The 24,098-nt window shown below is 43.5% G+C and overlaps 1 long non-coding RNA gene across 2 annotated transcripts in view; it reads left to right on the top strand.

Moving 5' to 3' along the window:
- Positions 1-24,098, top strand: part of LOC102162742 — a 452,540-nt gene that overhangs the window by 178,344 nt on the left and 250,098 nt on the right. For both annotated transcript variants that reach the window (XR_002345309.1, XR_001303633.2), the window contains exon 2: positions 22,694-22,774. This is a non-coding gene — a long non-coding RNA (uncharacterized LOC102162742). The remainder of the gene's footprint in view (positions 1-22,693; positions 22,775-24,098) is intronic.

Here is a 24,098-nt window from a genome sequence, read left to right as displayed (position 1 = left end):
CCTGGTCTATAAGCCCCTTGAGGGCTGGATGGAGTAGCCCCTGCCCCAATTCTTCATCTTTGTTCTTCAGTGTTTAGCACGAGGCTTGGCGTTCAGCGACCACTTATTAATTATTGAATAAAAACGATACCGGTGTATAGCAGAGAGGCTCTCCCCCACCTGCTGCATGGAACACACTGGCTAAGTGTTTCCTTCCCGAGGGACACGATCAGTAGCCGGTGGAGCCAGAATGATATTCACACTTTCCCAAAATGTGCACACCTGCAGCGCAGCTAGTTTTCAAAGGGAGCCTGTGCCCTTTCAGTTCAGAAATGAAGGCAGAGAGCTTTCAGCGGCTTCCATATGCTTTCATGTTAATTTCCTTAGATGGAGTTCTTTTACTTTGTGTGTGTATATGTGTGTGTGTGTGTGTGTGTGTATTAAACAACACTCCAAAAAATGCCTCCCTTGATTGGCACTCCTGCGGCCACCCTGAGTTCAGCATTCCTGGTTATGAAAGCTAGGTAAACAGTAGGTGGGTAATGGTGCTCTGACCTCTGGCTCCCCCATCTCAATGGGGTGGGGCCCTTGGGTCTGGATAAAGCCAGATGGGCTTCAGAGAGGGTGCAACGTCCCTATCTTTCCTCACCAGTGGCTTCTTTCTCTGAGGGTGAAGATATGGATTGGAGGCAACTCCAGGAGAAAGAGAGTTTAGCAGGCTGGACTGGGAACTCAAGAACCAGGTACAGGAAGGATGCCTAGCTGCAACACCATCACCTGAGCCTTCCCTGCTGAAAAGGCCACCTCCTCCCTTGTGGCTTAGTGAGGTGTTCACCTCTCCATTTCCCTTTATAGAAAGACAGGGAGTTTGGGCGATGCTTCCTCATCTGAAGCCCTCATGATGACTCTCACGTTGGAACAATGCCCCTTTCCAGGCATTGTGCTAACTACTTCCACATCTTATAACTTTACAGCCCTCTTGCTCACCTCTGAGACAAGGAGTCTGCAGTCCACATAACTTAAATCCTTGCTCAAGGATTCGTGGCTGGTATGCTACAAAGCCAGGATGTTGGGGGTATCCAAGTCCCTATGTTTCCCAGGTCCCTATGCTTTACTTACCTGCAGTGCTTCATCTACAGCAGTCTTGTGACAATCAAGGGACCTCCCTGTGCCCTGCAAGCTTGGTGATAGCTTTCTGCCCTCCTGTGCAATGGCTCCTGTGCCATCTACTCTTAGACAAATGGGTAACCCTCCAGCCCTGCAACTGCTATCAGACCCTGGTGTCCTTGTCTCCACCCATCCCTTCACACAGCATCTGTCCAACGTCTGAATCTCATGGCCCCACATACACTGAACTTCCGCCACAATTATTACCCACTGCCGCCTTTCTGGATCCTTGAGAATAGACTCTAACTTTATTTTTTTTATTTCTATTTTTTTTTTTTTGTCTTTTTGCCTTTTCTAGGGTCGCTTCCCACGGCATATGGAGGTTCCCAGGCAAGGGGTCTAATTGGAGCTGTAGCCACCGGCCTAAACCAGAGCCACAGCAACGTGGGATCCGAGCCATGTCTGCAACCTACACCACAGCTCATGGCAATGCCGGATCCTTAACCCACCGAGCAAGGCCAGGGATTGAACCTGCAACCTCATGGTTCCTAGTCAGATTCATTAACCACTGCACCATGACGGGAACTCCTAGACTCTAACTTTGATGTCTCTAACTAAATTTTTCCATTTTATTTATTTATTTATTTGTTGATTATGTCCTAGTTTATTATTTTTTTCATTTACAATGATTTTTATTTTTTCCATTAGAGCTGGTTTACAGTGTTCTGTCAATCTTCTACTGAACAGCAAGGTGACCCAGTCACACATACATGTATAGATTCTTTCCTCTCACATTATCCTGCTCCATCATAAGTGACTAGATATGGTTCCCAGTGCTACACAGCAGGATCTCATTGCTTATCCATTCCAAAGGCAATAGTGTGCATCTATTTCCATTCATTTAAAAATACCTTTATTCTAGAAGGCCTTGGTGGTCACTTACGTCAGTAGCCTCCAGGATTCTGGTGGGCTTGCTATAACACAGACTGCTGGGCCCTAGCTCCAGGGTCTCTGAATTGCCTCACCTCGGATAGAGACTGAGGGCTGCTCATTTGTGGCATGTTTCCAGGTGATGCTGATGATACTGGTTTCTGTGTTTAGGAGCCCCCTAGGGCCTCGTAGCTGAAAGGGGAGTCCATTCTTATGCCTGTTGGTGTTTGAGAAGCCATATGTGGGGGGCAGACATTATGCCCTTGGGAACCCCACAGTCTAGGTAGCAGTTCTCAAGTTCAACTACACTTTAGAATTACTGAGGAAGTTTTAAAGATACTCTATACCTGGGCTCCAGCCCAGAGCAGTTGAATCAAACTTCCTGCTATTGTTGTAGTTTTTAACTCTCCAGAGATTCTAAAGTGCTGCTGACCAGGGGTGAGAACCGCTGGTCCAGGGAGGTGCAGACTTGTAAATGGGAAGATCCCTCTGCTGGAATCAGCCATGTGTTCTTATTTAAACATAGACCTCAGGGAGGTGGATGGGCTGAGTTACATGAAAGGGCTTGAGTTGGGTGTCAGCAACCTTGGGTTTTAAGTCCATCGCTGCTTTGCAGCTTCAGGCAAGTATGTCAGTCTCTCTGATCTTGGTTTCCTATGGGGCCCAGTGCTGTGGTGAGTCTGGGGGACTTCTGTGTGCCTTTCCCCCTCCTAGGTTAGTGATTCTAAGAATGCCACGAGGGTAAATCTCAGACTCATTACAGATGCTGATGAACTCAAGGGCTGGCATATCACTGCAAATACCAAAGGAGAAGTAGAAAAATACATCTGGCTCTTGAACAATGTGGGGGTTGGGGGGTGCCAACCCTCCATACAGTCCAAAGTCTCAGTATAACTTAGAGTTGGCCCCCTGTATAGCTGGTCCCCTGTGTCTGTGATTACACATCTGCAAAATCAACCAACCAAGGATTGTGTAGTACTGTAGTATTTACTTTTGAAAAGAAATCTGTGTATAAGTGGATCCATGCAGTTCAGATTCATCTCCCACATTGTTCAAGGGTCAGTTGTACAGCTAAACTGTTTATTTGGAGGCACTAAGACAAGATGAGAACATAGGCTAGAGGGCCTGTGAATTCCATCTTTTCCTTCTTGTAAAGAGTGGCATAGTTATGCTAATGAAGCTTTGCTCAGAGCCATGGTTCTCCTCTGACTGTAGCTCCTAAATCAGCAACATCAGCACCCTTGGGAACTTGCTAGAAATAAGTCCTTGGGCCCCAACCCAGATCTACTGAGTCAGAAACTCTGGAGGTGGGCCCAGCGATCTGTAGTTTAACAAGCCTTCAGGTGGTTGTGAGACTGGCTCCAGCCTGAGAACCACTGAGCTGGAGAAATACTGCTGTCACTTGTGGCTGCACCCGGGCCCCAGTCCTTTCTGAGCACAAGGACTTGGTCCCAATTGCGGACTCCATTGTGGACTCCCTGGGTGCCCTAGAACTTCTAGTTTCCAGTTTTCTTAAACAGAAAGAGATGTAAGAGAGCTCGCCAGCTTGTGTTCCTTCTCTGCATTGACAGTTTTTGCCTTACTCATTCTACATAACATTTTTGGGTTTAGAACTGAATGTCCTTTTTTTAACACAGATGAAGGGGAGAAGCCCCTGCTCCCCTCCAAGACTGCGATGATTATTTTCCTCTAAAGGTGTTGATTTCAAGTTCACTCTTGAGATTGTTCTCCTGCTGCTGTTACAGTGATCTAATCAGACCTCAAAGGAGAAAAGTTATTATTTAAATATATATTGTTCTGTGCAAAGAGAATGCCAGAACATTCCGGGGGGAAGTTGATGAGCAGCTAGACCATGATTCTGGCTGGCAAAAGGGTGGGTTTGAAAGGCTGCGGAGGAGAATGGCCACATTGTGTCAAAGCAGTTAAAAGGGAAGGTCTCCTTTACTTTCAGCACAAGAGGGCTGCCTGTAAGGATTCCAGGTCTGCTTTTATGAATATGAGACTCTAAGAAGTGTCGCAATTGTGAGCCGTGGGGGACAATGTCACCTTGATCCGCCAATTTACTGCCGCCAGCAGTCAAAAGAGCTAAACATCTTCACACGCTTCCCAATCCACTTTCATTTGATCACCCAAAGAGGTGCCTGGGACAATAGTCGTGGGATGTGACATTGATGTGATATATATTTGCTTCAACTAAGAAGGTCAGGTGCCTTTGAAGAGCCCGAAAGTGGGAGAGGATTCTGATTCCCTCTCCAGCTCTCTGACACCCTCAGCAAGTAAAAATAAGTTTTGGCATTAGTTTGCCTCTCAACTGACCGAAGCTTCCCTTAATGATGATCAACTCTGCAACCCACAAACTGATCATTGCCTCTTCAGCCATCACAACATCTGCCCACTATCAGGCAGACCCCAGAAACCTTCCGTATTGCATCCTATTTCCCTGCCTGTTCACTTGCAAAGGTTTCTTTGAATTTTATATCAAGACATAGCACAAAACCCAAACACTGGGTAATGGTGTTTTGCTGCCTGCTCTCTTTAATTGATGTCTGTCTGATTGTTCTCTGCCCCATACCTCCTCCAGTTTAGCCATGGAAACATCTGTCTTTTTATCCACCAATACAGTCTCGAAAGGGTAACAAACCTGTTAGATAAAATATCAAAGTTATGAATTCTGATTTAATAAATGCACATTCAAGAGATGATTCATGGCATGTATGATGGTTTTCAATTGCTTTCTCAAACAGTTCATGCTTCATTTCATTAGGAGCTTCCGTCAATGCCAACTGATTAATTATCACAGCACTAGTCATCTTTTGTTTGGTAAATATATACGTGGGACCTGTCTGGGCTTGGCCATATAGAAATTTGTTTTAAATGCCAATTAAAATGTTTTAAAATATTTATTTTATTTATTTTATAAACGTTTTTAGAATTCCACTAACTACTAGAAATCATAAGTAGTGATTATGAATCTTTTTTGCCTGAAAAAAGACTACTGGGTTCCTACAAGTGCCCACTATAGGCTAAGTGCTTGGAGAATATACAGCACCTGTCCTCAGTGAGCTTATAGTCTAGGGGCTTCAAGCCTTTCTACGTGAATGGTCACAGGCTAAGGCATTCTGAGTCCTGATTATTCAGGGGTGATGACTTTAAGTCCCAACTGGGCCACAGCGTGGCTGTGACAATGAGTAAAATGCATCAACTGTGTAGGATATGGTTTTTCTTTTTGCAGATGACCTTGTTGGATTCTGTTGCCTTGGTGTCCTACTGACATGATCTGATCCTAATTCTTGAAGTCTTTTTGTTTGCCTCTCATCTCAATCTCAACCAAAGAAACCACAGAATTGAAACCCTGAGGCTTAGCTATGAGAGTCATGCCATTAAATAGAATTCTTCATTTTGGCAAACCTACAAATCTTTTTCATGGACTTTGAATGTTCACACTATGATCATAATTGCAAAAGTCAAAGGAAAGATCTCATTCTAGAAGAAATTAAGCAAATTTAAAATGAGTGGCTTTTTCATTTCATGTGCCACCTCGAAGTGTTTTTTTCTTTAATAACACGTTAAAAAAATAAATAAATAAGAACACTACTTCATTACTGATCCCTGAGGGAACCTGTGTGCTGCTGGTCCTGGAAGAAGTGACCACTCACACAGTTGGCTTCCTCAGGCCCAGCTGACCTCCTCCAAGTGACCTTGTCCCAGGAGTCATCAGAGTGGAATGCCAGGCTCAGGCTCAGGGGAGCTCTCACTGTGGTAGTTCTTCCTCCTCCTCAGTATTTTTATTTGGTTAATTGTGGGCTGTCATGACTGCCAAGAGCAGCCTTGAGGTGGAGGGGCATGAACTGGAGGCACTGTTGGAGCTAGAGCAGAATGCTGGGAGGCAGGGAGGTCAAGAACAGAGAAGTCACTTTTCTGGTGGGGAAAAGCCTGGTGAGGCAGCTGTCAGAGACCAAAATGCTTCAGACAAAGAGTCTGGTTGTTCTGGCTGGAGGGCAACTCAGGGTTAGGGGACCAGCCCTCCCCAGGGGGCAGGCAGGCATCACCATGGTGGTAGAGATGAAGTTGGGCACCAGAATTGATGCTGAACCCAGCCTCTGTACACCAATGCCAAACTGAATTTGAAAAAAGAGCATTGGGTGAAGTAGAAGAGAATAGCTTTATTGCTTTTCCAGGCAAAGGAGGTCACAGTAGGTCAGTGTCCATAAAGCTGTGTCCTTCCCTGGAGGGGTAGAGGGAGTGAGGAGTCTTACCATGTTCAGAGAGCAGGGCGTGATCAGTTTGTGGACAGTCTTCTGATTGGCTGGTGTGAGGTAATTAGTAGTCAGCATCATCAGCCTCCTGGTTCCAGCGGGTCTGTGTCTATGTGCTTGTGGGTAGTACACGGTTACCTTCTTTTACCTCGTAGGGGTTTCAGTAGCTGAAAAACAACTCAAAGGACATGGCTTAGAGTATTATTTATGGCCCTTAAGGAAGAACTAAAGGTTCTTGACTTTATTTAATGGTGAAAATATTATTTTGTCTTGCTTGACTGTTTTCCTTTCTTTCTGCATTTTCTTGCTTCTCTGATTAAATGTATTCTTTTTAAAAAAATTTATTATAGTGATTTACTATGTTCTGTCACTTTCTGCTGTACAGCAAAGTGATCCAGTTATGCATTTATATACATTCTTTTTTCCCCCACATTATCCTCCATCATGTTTCATCACAAGTGACTAGATACATTCCCTGTGCTGTACAGCAGGATCTCATTGCTTATCTACTCCAAATGCAATTGTTTGGATCTGCTTACCCCAAACTCCCAGTCCTTCCCAGTCCCTCCCACTACCTCCTGTCAACCACAAGTCTCTTCTCAATGAGTTTTTTTCCTATAGATAGGTTCATTTGCACTGTATATTAGTTTCCATATATAAGTGATATCATATGGTATTTGTCTTTCTGACTTACTTCACTTAGAATCTCTAGTTTCATCCATGTTGCTGCAACTGGCATTGTTCCTTTTTATGGCTGAGTAGTATTCCATTGTGTATATGTACTATATCTTCTTAATCCATTCATCTGTCAATGGACATTGTGGTTATTTCCAAGTCTTGGCTATTTTGAACAGTGCTGCAATGAACATAGGGAGTGCATGTATCTTTTTCAGTGAAGGTTTGGCTGGATATATTCCCATTAAATGTGTTCTTTGACTAAAGTTTTTCTATAGGCAAAAGGCAGGTGGAAGACATGGGTGGGAGTTGGAGGTCTATTCTGGAAGGCCTCATAGAGTCCTGATTGGTTACAATTCCCCCTTTTTCTAACTGGTCATGCGTTTTGTGGTCAGCCATATGTATGGACCCTGATTCCATCACTTTTAGGAATGACTTTAGACATGATCCATAATGTTTCTGTCCATCAGTTTTCCCATATGTAAAATGGGTACACTTGTGATGGTTTTGAGAGTTGAATAAATTACAGATGGTAAAGGTTTTGCCTCAGTGACTGGTAGTTAATAATTAATGAGAAGAATGATGATGACTTCTTTATCTGTGTGTTCCTCTTAGCTCTCATGTGCTAACACCTGTACATCATAGGTTACAAAGCATGTCCATATGCTAAGTATCTTTGAGTCTTTTTTTTTTTTTTTAGGGCCATACCCACGGCATACAGAGATTCCCAGGCTAGGGGTTGAATTGGAGCTGTAGCTGCTGGCCTACACCACAGCCACAGCAACGTAGGATCTGAGCTGTATCGGCAACCTACAGCTTACAGCCACTCCAGATGTTTAACCCACTGAGCAAGGCCAGGGATTGATTGTGCATCCTCATAGATGCTAGTCAGATTTGTTAACTGCTGAGCCATGACAGGAACTCCTCCTTTGGGTCTTAATGACGCTCTGAGAGGCCATGAGCTGCATTGCCCAGATGAGGCAGGCCTGCATAATGAACAGGACCACCATGCAGTATAATGCTATGTTCCCACTTGTAAAGCCAGGGACAGTGTATGTTCATGGAAGAAATTTTGGATCATGTGGAGAGACATTAAAATTAGACAAAAATTTCCCATAATTCAACCACCTAGAGATAACCATGCATAACATAATTGTGTATTTCCTTCATAGTCTTCATTTATACATACTCATATACTCACACTATATGAGTATAATTTTATAATTTGCAAAATTGAATTAATATAGCACAGGCTCTTTGAGTCTTTTTTTTTTTTGGAATTGGTGAATATGATGGATTTATTTAAGGTCATAAGAATTTTTTTTTTTGTCTTTTTGCCATTTCTTGGGCCGCTCCCGCAGCATATGGAGGTTCCCAGGCTAGGGGTCTAATTGGAGCTGTAGCTGCCAGCCTACACCACAGCCACAGCAGCGCGGGATCTGAGCCGCATCTGCGACCTACACCACAGCTCACGGCAATGCTGGATTGTTAACCCACCGAGCAAGGGCAGGGATTGAACCCGCAACCTCATGGTTCCTAGTCGGATTCATTAACCACTGTGCCACGACGGGAACTCCAAGAATTTTTTTTTTATTACTTAATGAATTTTATTACATTTATAGGTGTACAACAATCATTACAACCAAATTTTACAGCATGTCCATTCCAACCCCTCAGTACATCCCCCCAACCCCCAACCTGTCTCATTTGGAAACCATAAGTTTTTCAGTCTATGAGTCAGTATCTGTTCTGCAAAGAAGTTCATTGTGTCCTTTTTTCAGATTCCACATTTGAGTGATAGCGTGGATGTTGGTATCTCACCGTCTGACTGACTTCACTTAGCATGATCATTTCTAGGTTCATCCATGTTGCTAAAAATGCCGTTATTTCTTTCCTTATGATGGCTGAGTAATATTCCATTGTGTACATGTACCACATCTTCTTTATCCACTCCTCTGTCGATGGACATTTAGGTTTCCATGTCTTGGCCATTGCAAATAGTGCTGCAATGACTATTGGAGTACATGTGTCTTTGTGAGTCATGGTTTTCTCTGGATAGATGCCCAGGAGAGGGATTGCTGGATCAAATGGTAATTCTATTTTTAGTTTTCTGAAGAATCTCCATACTGTTTTCCACAGTGCTTGCACCAATTTACATTCCTACCAACAGTGTAATGGGGTTCCTTCACCACACCCTCTCCAGCACTTGATGTTTGTAGACATTTTGATGACAGTCATTCTGGCTGGTGTAAGGTGGTACCTCATAGTGGTTTTGATTTGCATTTCTCTAATAATGAGTGATGTTTGGCATCGTTGATGTGTTTTTTGGCCATCTGTATGTCTTCTTTGAAGAATTGTCTGTTTAGATCTTCTGCACATTTTTTGATGGTGTTGTTTGTTTTTTTGGTATTGAGTGGTAGGAGGTGCTTACAAATTTTGGAGATTAATCTTTGTCATTTGATTCATTTGCAAAGATTTTCTCCCATTCTGTGGGTTGTCTTTTTGTTTTGTTTAGGGTTTCCTTTGCTGTGCTGAAACTTTTAAGTGTAATTAAGTCCCATTGTTTGTTTTTATTTTTACTGTCATTGCTCTAAAAGGTAGATCTGAGAAGATGTTGCTGTCATTTATGTTGGAGAGTGTTTGGCCTATATTTTCCTTTAAGAGTTTTATAGTATCTGGTGGTATATTTAGGTCTTTAATCCATTTCAAGTTTCTTTTTGTGTATGGTGTTAGGGAGTGTTCTAATTTTTCTTTTCCATGTGGCTGTCCAGTTTTCCCAGCACCACTTATTGAACAGGCTATCTTTTCTCCACTGTATATTCTCGCCTCCTTTGTCATAGATTAGTTGGCTGTAGGTGCATGGGTTTAATTCTGGGCTTTCTATCCTGTTCCACTGATCTGTATTTCTGTCTTTGTGCCAGTACCATGTGGTTTTGATGATTGTTGCTTTGTAGTATGGTCTGAAGCCAGGGAGCCTGACTCCTGCAGCTCCAGTTTTCTTTTTCAGGATGTCTTTGGCTATTCTGGGTCTTTTGTGCTTCCAAACACACTTTAAAACATTTTGTTTAAGTTCTGTGAAAAATGTCCTTGGTACTTTGATAGGGATTGCATTGAATCTGTAGATTGCCTTGGGTAGTATAGTCATTTTGATAATATTGACTCTTCCAATCCATGAGCATGGTATGAATCTTTCCATCTATTTGTGTCATCTTTGAGTTCTTTCATCAGCGTCTTATAGTTTTCAGAGTACAGGTCTTTTGTCTCTTTAGGTAGGTTTACTCCTAGGTATTTTATTCTTTTGGATGTGATGGTAAACGGGATTGCTTCCCTAGTTTCTCTTTCGGATCTTCCATTGTTAGTGTATGGAAATGCCATCAATTTCTGTGTGTTAATTTTGTATCCTGCGACTTTGCCAAATTCATAGATGAGCTCTAACAGTTTTCTGGTAGAGTCTTTAGGATTCTCTAGGTATGGTATCATGTCATCTGCAAATAGTGATAGTTTTACTTCTTCCTTTCCAATTTGGATTCCTTTTATTTCTTTTGCTTCTCTGTTTGCCATGGCTGGGACTTCCAAAACTATGTTGAAGAGTAGTGGCGAGAGTGGACAGCCTTGTCCTGTTCCTGATCTCAGTGGGAATTCTTTCAGCTTTTCACCATTGAGAATGATGTTTGCTGTGGGTTTGTCTTATGTGGCCTTTATCATGTTGAGGTATGTTCCCTCTATCCCCACTTTCTGAAGGGTTTTTTATCAGAAATGGGCATTGGATTTTGTCAAAGGCTTTTTCTGGGTCTATTGAGAGGATCATGTGGTTTTTATTCTTCAGTTTGTTAATGTGGTGTATCACACTGATGGATTTGCTGATATTGAAGAACCCTTGCATCGCTGGGATCAATCCCACTTGATCATGATGTACAAGCCTTTTAAGGTATTGTTGGATGCGGTTTGCTAGTATTTTGTTGAGGATATTTGCATCGATGTTGATCAGTGAAATTGGCTTGTAATTTTCTTTTTTTGTGGTATCTTTGTCTGATTTTGGTATCAGGGTGATGGTGGCCTCTTAGAATGAGTTTGGAAGTATCCCTTCTGCAATTTTGGATAACCATGTATAACATAATTGTGTATTTTCTTCATATTCTTCACTTACTCATACTCATATACTCACACTATATGAATGTAATTTTATAATTGGCAAAATTGAATTAATATAGCACATGCTCTTAGAGTCTTAAAAAATAATTTCAAACTTCATAAGAGCCCTGAGTTTTTTAACATTTTTCCCTAATGTGTTCCATCACCCACCCTTTCTATTTCTTGCTCTGACCTTCCCTCTGTATTATTGTTATTAATTTTCAGAATCATTTGAGAGCACTTGTATATACAGTACTTCATCCTTCCTAAAAACTCCAGTATACATTTCCTCAAAACAAGAATACCATTTATTCTACCCTACCATCTAAAAGAGGAGATCAACACTGTGAGGAAGCTTCTATCCAACCCTATTGAAATTTCTCAATCAGCCCCAACAATATATCCTTCTACTTTCTGGTTCAAGATCCAATCCACCATCGCTCATGTCACATGCCACTTTCATCTTCTTCAAAGTGGAACTGTTTCTTAGGCTCCCTCTCTTTAATGTCTTGACATTTTTAAATAGTTGGAGAGGACTTTTATTCTGTAGGGTATTCCTCAGCTTGGGTCTGTCCCATGTTTCCTTGTGATCAGAATTCAGCTGTCCATTTTGGGGAGAAATATCACAGAAATGATGCTGTGTTCTCAGTGGAACACACCAAGCCAACCCATCCAGTCCTGTCAAGCCAGTTTTGATGACCTGGTCAAGTTGATGTCTGCTGAATTTCTCCACCACAAGTCCAACTGTTTCCATATATAATTTCAAAGTGTTTTTTTTGGGGTGATTCTCTACAATGGCCTTGATATCTTGCCTCTCTTCAAACCTTCACCCACTAGCCTTGGCATCTTCTTATGCTTCCTGCTGAATTAAATGCCACTATGATGGTTGTCAAATGGTGATTTTAAAAAGATTTTGTAATTTTTGTACATTTATTAGTTGCTATTCTACTGAAAGAAGGAGCTTCCCCTTCTCCCTCTTTTATTTGTTAGTTGATTTGTTTATATCAGTATGGACTCATGGCTTCATGTTTTATTCAGTGAATTAAATATGTTCCTATTATTATTTATTTTGGTATTCAAATTATCTCAAATTTGGCCAGTGGAAGACTCTTCATGCTAACTCCTGTGCCCTTTTGGATGTATCCCCCTCATTCTTTAATCACTTTCTTACTTTCTGCTGCAGAAAAACATTCCAATCTCATATTGTACTTTTCTTGCCCCAGCTCGGCAGTCAGCCATTTTTTCCAGGGAAACGTGGTTCCTTTTAGTAGAGAATGGTATTTAGAAACTGAATCTGGGTGATGAATGTGTTCACAGCTAGTGAGGTGTCACTGCTTTTAGGCCCACTCAGCCAACTGAGCTGGGAAATCTATATATGATTTTATGTATACTCACATACATTATCTATCTATCTATTCACCCATCCATCATCCATCAATTCATTTACCTATCTATCCACATATGCACACACGCACACGTGCACACACATGTGCACACACACACATACACACACACACACACATCTACATCAACGCTTCTCAACCATGACACTAGTGACATTTTGGGTTGGTACTTCTTTGCTATGGGGCTGATCTGTGTATTAAAAGATGTTAAGCAGTATCCCTTGCCTGTCCCCACTATGTGCTAGTAGAAGCCCCTTCCCTCAGTTGTTACAATCCCAAATATGATTAGACATTGCCAGCTGTCTTCTGAGGAACAAAATTTCTCCTGATTGATAACAGCTGATCTATACAGATTTCCATATCTGTTTATGTACAGATTTTTAAAATATGCCACCACCTTCAGTCTCAATTCAGAACCTCAATACCATCGTTTTTTTTTTTGTTTGTTTGTTTGTTTTTTTTTTTTTTTTTTTTTTTTACAGCCACATTGGCAGCATATGGAAGTTCCAAAGCTAGGGGTTGAATTGGAGCTGCAGCTGCTGGCCTGAGCCATAGGCACAGCAATGCTCAAACCACCTACCACCTACACCATTGCTTATGGAAACGCTGGATCTTTAACCCACTGAGTGAGGCCAGGATAAAAACTGCATCCTTATGGACACTATGTTGGCTTCTTAACCCCTGAGCCACAGTGGGAACTCCTCAGTACCTCCAGTTCTGATCTCCCTTTCTATGTCTGTAAACCCTTTTTCTGACCATCAGCAATCTGGCTTCCATTATCCTCAATATAGTTATTTATTTGCCTAACTCTCCTGCATTTAACCAGTCTCCTTACCATGCTGGTCACATCTCCAGCCCCTTAGATGCTCCACTGCCACATCCATAGTCCCTTTCACCTCTTCTCATGGCCTCGTAGGCACAAAAGGCCACCACCACCATCCTTCTTATAATTGTGTTCTTCCAAGTGTGTTTTCCATAATAAATTTCAAGTTCCATGATGGGCAGGAAGCAGCCTATCTTGCGCAGAGCCAATTCCCAGCCCCTGACATGGTGCTGGTATGCAGGTGACACTCAATCACTGTATAATAAATAGAAGTATATAGGTTGGGCTGTTCAGTTTTATGGCAGCATGGAAACCTTACCTTGAAGCACTTGGGTGTTTGCTTTATACCCATTTTCCAGGTAGGAAAGGCTGAGGCTGAGCTCCAAGCCTCTCACATCATCTTCTTATGTGAGTGGCTAATTGGCTCTTGGCCAAAGTCTGTGCTGTTTCACCCCATCAGGCCACGCCAGGTATTTCTCACTGGGCAGGATTAAGAGCTGAATTTCCAATGGCTCGCAAGTGTTTGCTGTGACTGTCTGACAGCAGGGAGGCTCTTCTTTGCTGTCCTCCTCTGCCTGACCTCATTCTTCATAATCCCACCACCACACTGCTCCTGGCCCCCACTGTCTGGAGCAGCTGGTGATATTTGTTCTTCTTTGCCGAACCTGCCTTGGGTAGACTGCTGATGTGGAAAAAGACCGTCTCTCTGGCACCCTGAAAGTTTTCAAATAAAGCTCTTTTCAGTTCAAAGACACCTGACCATCTAGTACCAATGGTATTACTTAGCCAAGAAGGGGAGCAGCTGATGTGCTGTTCCCTTCCAAGCCTTTATCACAGCCTGACGGAGCTGCTTCACCAGTGGGCTGTGCGGATCTTTCTGAATAGTTCAGGGGCACAGAGACCCTCACCTCCCATGGTCCACGGTGTGAGGTGGCTTGCTGAATTCCTGTAGATCTGGCTGACACGGGGATAAAGTGCAGAGTTCCAGAAGACGAGCAGCCCTGACCTGAAATTCCACCAGCCTTATTTCCAGATTTTAGCTCCTTTCTCCACTTACCATGTGGCCTTGGGAAATACAACCTCATCTAAAATAAGCTGAGGGTAGGTGGGCACTGATTCTCTGAAGAATGCTCCCTATGGGGGCAAACAGAAAGGGATAGGGGGCAGAGAAAGACCCAGGAGGAGGTCTTGATTCTAGTCTGGGCTCTGCCTTAAGCCTGACCTTGGAGTGGTGTCTGTCTTGCTCAGCCTCACAGCCAGGTCCCTTGGAGGGTGTCTGGTGCAGACTATACGTGCAATAAACCTATCCTTGGGGGTTGCTCCCTTTGGATGAATTGACCTCTCAAAAATCCTTGGGCTCCAGTGGTCTTACCTGTAAACAGGACAATAAAGGATGGAGATGATGTATGGTGAGCCCTGGCTCCTGTATCTGGCTCCTGGTCAGGGTGTAAGGCTGAGTTGCCATTGTCATTGCTTGACTCTGGGCCACCTGCTTCCGGGAGAGGGCCCTTCCTGCTTTCTCGGTTCTGGGTCCAGTGCTGGATGGTGAGCACAGCTGAGAGCCACTGAGTGCCTGCTCTGTGCCCCACATGTGGCATGTGCCATCACGTTTCATCCTCTAGGCAGCCCCACCAGACAGAATCCCCATCACCATCCCCAGGTTATGCCAGAAGCAACTGGCTCCCAGGCAGGTAAAGATTTTTGAGAGGTGCCTTGGTTAGGAAGTCATCAAATCAGGCTTCAAACTCCAGGTTTGGAGTTCCCATTGTGGCACAGCGGGAAAGGAATCTGACTAGGAACCATGAGGTTTCGGGTTAGATCCTTGGCCTTGCTCAGTGGGTTAAGGATCCGGTGTTGCCATGAACTGTGGTGTAGGTTGCAGACATGGCTCAGATCTGCGTTGCTGTGGCTGTGGTGTAGGCCAGCAGCTATAGCTTGGATTAGACCCCTGGCCTGGGAACCTCCCTATGCCGTGAGTGCAGCTCTAAAAAGGAAAAAACCAAACAACAAAAAAACCCCAAAACCCCCAAATTTCCAGGTCTGTGTGACTCCAAACTGGGTGCTTTTTCCACTGCCCTTCCCCCACCAGGATGGGGGCTGTTTGACTTACCTGCCAAAGTCTATCCATTCACCTGACATGGGAGTTATCCTTGATGTGACCAGGCCTGTGTGTGGGGAGACACTTGGGCTGCCCTAATCCCAAACAGGGGGTCTTGGCTACCCACTTTGATGTGCCCTGGCAGATAGTCGGAGTTGGGCCAATGGGTTTTGGCAGAGAAATAACTACAGTGTCATCATGCCCTCTAACTGTGTTTGATCCAATGGCTAATGGGGTCATTAGCAAAGGGGAGTAATTGTAGGTATGTCTCACCCCTTATGGTTGCTGGTGAATCAACGGCCATTTATCATCCTTTGGCTTTCTGCCTAGGGTGCAGGCGATGGCATCAGAGTGGTCCTGGCATCAATTCCTGGGAAGGTAAACACACTTCCTAATCATTCCTGGTGCTATTTGATGCCCTTCGGGGTCCTCCTGTGATAGGAGCTTGTGGCTGTGGGGGCCTCTGCCCAGAAATGGGCCTCAGAGTCTTAGTATTCTCAGCACATGACATGTCATGCCCTGGGGGCACATGGGAGATGGCACGTTTTGTCCCGAAGGCGGCCGGCAAGTCTCCTCCTTGAAACAGCACCCGCTAGACAGGATCAATTTCCCATTGACTTTCAGCCCCATCTCAGACACAGTGTAATTCTTGTCTGAGGGTTTATAAAGGCCATTGACTGTCTTATAAAAGATTTAAACACTTACCTTGTGGCATGTGGGAGCTCTATATATCACGGGGCCTTTTTGACAATTTGAGGGGGTAGCACTGAGGAGAAGGAGGGGTTGCTGGTGTTCTTAGGGCAGGCATGGCTTGGACAGTCAGTACTGGCCAGACCTGGAGGGACAGAAGGGTGGATGAGTCAATAGAAGGACCCTCCTAATTCATCACTCAGGGGCTCTTCTCCACAGGAAGGCAGGCTCCCTCTGCTCCATTTTGGAAACAAATCCCATGCAACACAAGGTAATCCTTGCCCCCAGAGGATAAGCCTGGCCTCCATGGGAACTGAAAAGACACACGACTGGGGCATATTGGAACCAGGAGCACAAAGGATTTTCTAGGAAACAGCAGTGGGAACAGTGATGGTGACCCTTTGCACCTGGCTAGTCCCACTGTAAGGCGTGTCTTACCCACCTTTTTTGACCCACATAATAACTTTGGAACGCAGGTGGAGCCACCATTGTCAATTCATTTTATAGCCAGGACACCTGAGTCTCAAAGAGGTTAAATGTGTGTTTGACCAAAATAATCTCCATTTTCAGGCAAAACAGTATTTTCCAACTACCCTTTCTCCTACCCTTCTGCTGCCCACCCTCCCCTGTAGCCAGCCATGTGGTGCTTCCTGGGGGAAAGGCGGGAATGAGATGATAGGATTTCTGTCTTGGAAGAGCTCAGTCCAGTGGGTGAGGTAGGCAGGGAGCTGGGTGATGACATTTCAGTGTGTTTTGTGACATAAGGACTTTATGGTCAAGGAGAATGGGAGCATACAGGATGGCTGGTCAGAGCTCTGTGCAGGGCAGGAGGGTTGGTGGTTGGTCAAGGATAGCATCAGAACATAGGCACAGTGCTGAGACATGAGAACACCCAGTCTGCGTGGAGAATTGTGACAGTGACGCACTAGAGAAAAGACTTGTGAGGTGCAGGGCAGGGAGTGGCAGGCATACTCTGGCCCCCTTAACCCCCTCTGCTGGCATCTCCCCTCCTCTCCCTCTACCTTACTTTCTTTTGCCCACACTGGCCTCTATGCTGTTTACCCCACACAGCAGGTGTGTTCCTACTCAGGGCCTTTGCAGAGGCTCCTCCCACTGCCTGGCCTGGGCTTGCCCTAATCCTTGAGACTCACAACCCTGCCTCCTTCAAGTCTTTGCTCTAACGTCATCTGCTCATTGTTAGGGTGATTCTGACCACCCAGTTGATACTTGTAACTCCCCACATTCCTCTCTGGGTTTCTTTTTTCCATCCTCCATTCTCTTATCCACAGTATGCTACCTCTGAACATACTGTATCATATGCATACTAATTATGATTCTTAAGTATTGCTTTCTCCATCAATTGGAATATAAGCTGCATGGAAGTAGGAGTCATTGTTTCTGGTTTATCCCAAATGCTCAGAACTGTGCCTGGCATGGAGTAGATTCTCAATAAATATTTGTTGAGTAGATGATTTCCTGCATGATTGGCCTTCGGTGATACATGCTGAAGGACTGGGATTCAGGGTTGTGTGTGATGGGGAGCTTGGGATTTATTGTGGACAGTGGAACTGAGGAGAGTAAGCAGTGGGGTTATGCAGTGGAATGCTTATGGGGAGGGCGGATGGAGACTGGGAGACATGAGCCAGGTAAGGCACGCAGGGGGAGTGTGGGGATTGGAGTGAAGGGCCGGTCTCATGGGGCTTGGACAGGTGTGGCTCTGTGGGCTATTTGGAAAGCAGGACTGCAGTTGACTCCTCAGCTTGAGTTGAGTGACTGGATGGACAATCTATTCATTCATTGACTCCAAGACCATGGTTGAGGAAAACCATGTTGTGCTGAGTGTGTGTGTGTGTGCGTGTGTGTGCACGTGTGCATGTGCATGTGTGTTTGTTAGCAAGGGAGGAAGATCCATGCTGAGCTGCAGGCTGTTGGGAGTCATTTACCCCGGAGCTGACTGGGTCCCCAGAGGCCTGGGGTGATGTGGAATTGATAACTGGGTCAGTAGAAAGATGGTGGGGTGAAAAATCACACAGAGTGGCTATCTGCTTGCCTTCTGCTTGATATTCTAGGGCTGGGCCAAACGGTTTGGGGAAAACACTTTTATTTTCTTCTTTTTAAAATTTAATTTTGGAGTTCCCATCATGGCTCAGTGGAAATGAATCTGACAAGCATCCGGGGAATGCAGGTTCAATCCCTGGCTTTGCTCAGTGGGTTGAAGATCTGGTATTGCTGTGAGCTGTGATGTAGGTCACAGATGTGGCTCGGATCCTGCGATGTTGTAGCCATGGGTAGGCCAGTGGCTGCAGCTCCAACTCGACCCCTAGCCTGGGAACCTCCATACGCTGTGGGGGCGACCCTAAAAAGAAAAAAAATTACATAAAATAAAATTTAATTTTATTGAAGTGTAATTGATTTCCAATGTTGTGTTAGTTTCAGGTGTATGGCAAAATTAATCCATCATGCATATACATATATCCATCCTTTTTTTCTCATACAGTTTATTAAAAACTATTGAGTAGATTTTCCCATGCTATGACGTAGGTTCTTGTTAATCATATATTTTATGGTGTGTATATGTTATTCCCACTATCCCTATTCTTCACTCTTCCCAATGGATTCGTCTATGGTAACCATAAGATTGGCTTTGGAATCTGTGAGGTTGTTTCTATTTTTTAAATAAGTTCTTTTGTATTATTTTTTATTAGATGCCACATATAAGTGACATCATATGATATTTGTCTGATTCACTTCACTCATTATGATAATCTCTAGGTCTGTCCCTGTTGCTGAAAATGGTATTATTTCATTCTTTTTATGACTAAATAATATTCCATTGTGTATATGTACTACATCATCTTTGTCCATTTTTCTGTCAAAGGACATTTAGGTTGTTTCCATTTCTTTGCTATTGTAAATAGTGCTGCAATGAACATTTGGGTGCATGTATGTTTTCAAATTATGATTTTCTCCCAGATGTGAGATTGCTGGATCATATAGTAGTTGTATATTCAGTTTTTTAAGAAACCTCCATAACTGTCCTCCATGGTGGTTGCATCAATTTACATTCCCACCAATAGAGTAGAAGTGTTCCCTTTTCTGCCCACCAGCTCTAGCATGTATTGCTTGTAGGCTTTTTGATGATGGCCGTTCTGACTGGTGTAAGGTGACACGTCGTTATAGTTTTGATTTGCATTTCTCTAATAATTAGTGATGTTGAACATATTTTAATGTTTTATTATTTTTGCCACCTGTATGTCATCTTAGAGAAACGCCTATTTAGATCTTTAGCCCATTTTTTGATTAGGTTTTCAGTTTTTGTTTTTTTTTTTTTTTCGATATAAAGCTCCATGAGTTGTTTGTATATTTTGGAGATTAATCCCTTTTTGGTCACTTCATTTGCAAATATTTTCTCCCATTCTGTGAGTTGTCTTTTCATTTTTTAAAATGGTTTCCTTGCTGTGTAGATGCTTTTCAGTTTAATTGGGTCCACTTGGTTTATTGCTGTTTTCATTGTCATTATTCTAGGAGGTGGATCAACAAGACACTTCTGTGATTTATGTCAAAGAGTATCCTGCCAGTGTTTTCCTCTAGGAGTTTTATAGTATCTGGCCTTATGTTTAGGTCTTTAACCCATTTGGAGTTTATTTTTGTGTATGGTATTAGAGAATGTTCTGATTTCATTCTCTTTTATGTAGCTGTTCAGTTTTCCCAACACCACCTATTGAAGAGATTATCTTTCCTTTGCTGTATGTTCTTGCCTCCTTTGTCATAGATTAATGGACCAAAGGTGCCTGGGTTTACTTCTGGGCTTTCTATTCTTTCCCACTGATCTATATGGTTTTTTGGGTGCTGGTACCATACTGTTTTGATTACTGTTGCTTTGTGGGATAGTTTGAGGTCAGGGAGCCTGATTCTGCCAGTCCCATTTTTTTCTTTTTCAATATTTCTTTGGCTATTCAGGGTCTTTTATGTTTCCATAAAAATTTTAAAATATTTTTTCTAGTTCTGTGAAAAATGTCATTGGTAAATTTATAGGGATTGCATTGAACATTGAATCTATAGATTGCCTTGAGTAGTATAGTCATTTTGATGATATTTTTTAAATTTTTAAATTTTAAATTGTTATCAAAATATGTTTATTTACAATGTCATGTTAGTTTCAATTGTCCACTAAAGTGTGTGTGTGAAGAATATATATATTCTTTTCTCTCTCTCTATATATATATTCTTCTCTCTCTCTCTCTCTCTCTCCCCTCTCTCTCTCTCTCTCTCTTAATATATATATATATATATATATATATATATATATTCTTCTTTTACATTCTCTTCCATTGTAGGTTATTACAAAATATTGAGTGTAGTTCTCTGTGCTATATGGTAGGTCCTTGTTGGTTTTCCATTTTGACAATATTGATTCTTCTAATCCAAGAGCATGGTAAATTTCCCATCCATTTGTACCATCTTTGATTTATATCATTGGCATGTTTTCAGAGGGAAAACACTTTCTGGCTCAGAGAGGAACTTAGTGCTTCTTAAGTAAGAGCAGGGGCTTGGGACTCAGTGCTCCTGCTTCCTCTTTCCTTCCATCCCTGTGCTGAAGACATCCTTTTCCTTCTCTTCTGTGGAGGCTCCTCTACCATCTCCTCTTCTTTTTCCTCCTATCACATATCCGTTTGGCTGCCTGTGGGCTCCAGGCTCTGTATCCATCACAGCTGACATGCACATGGCCCAGGTCTCAAGAGGCTTCTCATATTGGACCATGTGGACCCTGGGCTCCTATGGGCAGACACGCCACATTACAGTGACAAGAGACCAGGTTTTGGTACCAACTTTGCTACAGACATGGGACATGGGACCTAAGGAAAGTCCCCTTTCTTTTTAGAATTTCAAGATTCTCATCTGGAAAGGACGATAGTTATGACTGCCCCACCTCTCTAGGTCAGAATGCCAGAATTTGAGTGTTGAAAGTTGGAACAAACAGTTGAGCATGAAGTGGGCAGGAGGAAGGAGACTTTGCTCCTGGATTTGCAAGTATCAAACAAAGTAACATCCAGGTCATACAGAAGTAACCGTCATCTTCTCCATTAGGTGGAACCTTCTTTCATGGGAGAATCAGCTCAAGAAATAACCACATAAAATTTGTTCCTAAAAGGGACATTTCCATTCTGCTGTAAAAGTGTTCTAATTTGGGACACATTTGATGAATTTCCTCTGAAAAAAAAATTTAAACTTTTCTTTCCTACTAAGTGTATTTTTTTTCAAAAGAGGGAAATGAAATGATTGAGGGGGGATCATGTCCATTTAGATTCCCTGTCATCCCAGTTCTGTTAGTCCTCTTGGGGGCCATGCTTGCTGCTAGAGATCATACAGGGCCTTCCTTGTACACCATACAGAGAAGAGTGGATTTTGCCCCAAGAGGCGGTCAGAATCATATAGAATGGTGAGTTAGGAGAGTAGCAGCCTTATTTTCTATCTTTAGCATGGAGTAGAGGCTGGATTGGGTGTTTATGAATTAGATATCTCTGGATGAATTTGGGAGTCCAGAACATACCACTGAGAGTGGGAGTTTGGGGGTTGGGAAGGATTTAAAAACTATTAAGCAGGTACAGTCAGAGTTGATGAAACTTTAAATTATTAGATGGGAGAAGGGGATCAAATGCAGCTACACATTTATTATGGACCTTCTTAGAGTAATTTCATGGAAACCAGCCTGCACGGCGAGCAGAAATTGAAGGAGAAGAGTGAGGAGTGTAAACAATTCTTTGGAGAAACTTGTCTGTGTCAGGGTGCTAGAAGGAGAGAGAGGGTAGAGGGAGATTTTTCTTAGCTTTTTAAGGTATAGGAAGCCTGGACATATTGATAAGCTGAGGTAAAAGGTCTTTGAAGGGAAGCCTAGAAGGACAGAATATTGAAGTGATAACTGGTGGGCAAGACACCCAAATGATGCTTTGTTAGAAGCTGACACATTTTCCTCCAATCTTTCCTTCCCTGAAATAAAACTTTGAGGGAGTTTACTAGTCCCTCTATTACCACTCAGAAATAGGAAGCCAAGTGCTCTGCTATGGGGCTGGGGGCTTGAGGCCAGTGGAGCAGATCTCCTTCAAGTGATGGAAGGGGCCTACAAATCATGGTGTGTGATGCTGTGGCTGGATGGGGCCCAGGATAGGGCATGGCTGGGTCTTGAGCTCCAGCCTGAGGAGGGCCACAGTGGGGCAGCACCTGGGGCCAATAGTTTGTTTGACCCAAGGTTTAATTCTTCTGGGAGTGGAAGAGGTGCTCCAGAACATGGACCCAGAGAATGATTGAAGCAATAGGTTGTAGCAATGTGATATAGGGAAGGATTGAGCAGGGTGGTGATGGGCCTGGACATCATGATAAGGTCAGATAAAAGATGGAAGGCGATTATTGGAGCTGAGAAGAAATAAGCTATTGTCAGATATTAGATTTTAAGATTTCAGAGCCAGAAACTTTCTGGGTGACCTTAAGATCCAGGGTATGGCAGCTGCTGTGGAGGTGAAAATGGTCACTAAAATGCTAAACACAGCGTAAATGCTTTGGATGGATTTTCTCATTAAATCTCATAACAATCCCTATTTTACAGATGAGAAACTGAAGCACCAAGGGAAGAAGCATATTGATCAAGGAGCCACAGCTAGACATTGCTGGAGGCGGAGATGTGAAGGTAAGTGGTCTTTTCCATTGTCATTCAACACTCATAACCCCCGACAGCGGTTGGCTGAGTCAGCTCTGTGCATGATAATGTCCCCCAGGACAAAGGCTGTTGGTGTGGAGAGGAAGATGATGAAATCGGGACTGAGTCTTCCATGAAACATTGACCTGTACCAAAACACCAGCTGAAGCATCACTCTGTCCACACCAGCTCCACCACCATCCATACTGGCCAAGTCAGCTCTGGGCTTCTAAGGGCTAATAAGTTTCCTTCTGGGCCTATGACTCATCCTTGAAGTTGGATGCTCAGCTTTCTGTGCAGTGGTTCTCAGTGTGGTACCTGGAGGCTGGCCCTGGCATAGGATTCAAGTCACAGCCATCTGTGGTGGGAAGTGGAGCAGGGGAGGGGTCAGCCTTGAAATGTCACTGCTTCTGTTCTGGAGGGTCAGGGGCAGAAGAGGAGAGCAGCTCCCACAGTAAGAGCACTGCTGAGGGAGTTCCCATTGTGTCTCAGCATATATAAATCTGATTAGTATCCATGAAGACACAGGTTTGATTCCTGGCCTCGCTCAGTCAGTTAAGGATCTGGTGTTGCCATGAGCTGTGGTGTAGGTCACAGACACAGTTCAGATCTGGCATTGCTGTGGCTGTGGTGTAGGCCAGCAGCTGCGACTCCAATTTGACCACTAACGTGGGAACCTCCATATGCCACTGAGGCCCTAAAAAGACAAAAAAAAAAAAAAAGGCACTGCTGAGCATGGCATGTGTGGATGTGTGGCCTGGGGAAGTGGGCAGTGTCTCTGCTCCTTATGGTCTCCCTGGGGCCATATTTTCCAAGAGATGTCAGAACCCTAGACACATTTCAGATTGTGTGGTCACTTTCTTGGGAATAATTCTCCCAGGGCAGTCTGGATCCAGATGAGTGATATTGAGAATATCTTTGGGTTCATCAAGTTTGTCCAGTTATCCCAATTGGTTCTTTCTTCCCCTCATTCTAGTTGAGATCCTTTTTCCTTGCTGTTTATCCTATCATAAAGGGTGTGGTATGGTACAGTAGAGATAGTCAAATTCTCTTATTTGGCTGCTGTGTTTTGGATCCTTCAACAAATACTGGAACATATTTTTGGAGAAGGTGGACTTGGGTTTAACATTATAGGTGTGCTAGCCATGTGGGCAGGGTCCTTGTCATGACATACTCTAGATGTCACAAATGAGTGGTTTTTAACCTGTAGATGATCGGGGCACTGTGTGACCAAGGCAGGGATTGATTACACTCTTGGAGCCTCAGTTTCTTTTTCTGTGCAATGGGGTTTTATAACAACTTGGCACAGTGTTCA

This window comes from Sus scrofa, chromosome 6, assembly GCF_000003025.6.
Source record: "Sus scrofa isolate TJ Tabasco breed Duroc chromosome 6, Sscrofa11.1, whole genome shotgun sequence".
NCBI lineage: Eukaryota > Metazoa > Chordata > Mammalia > Artiodactyla > Suidae > Sus > Sus scrofa.
The sequence above is the reverse complement of the archived record's forward strand: the minus strand, read 5'-3'. Positions and strand labels throughout refer to the sequence as shown.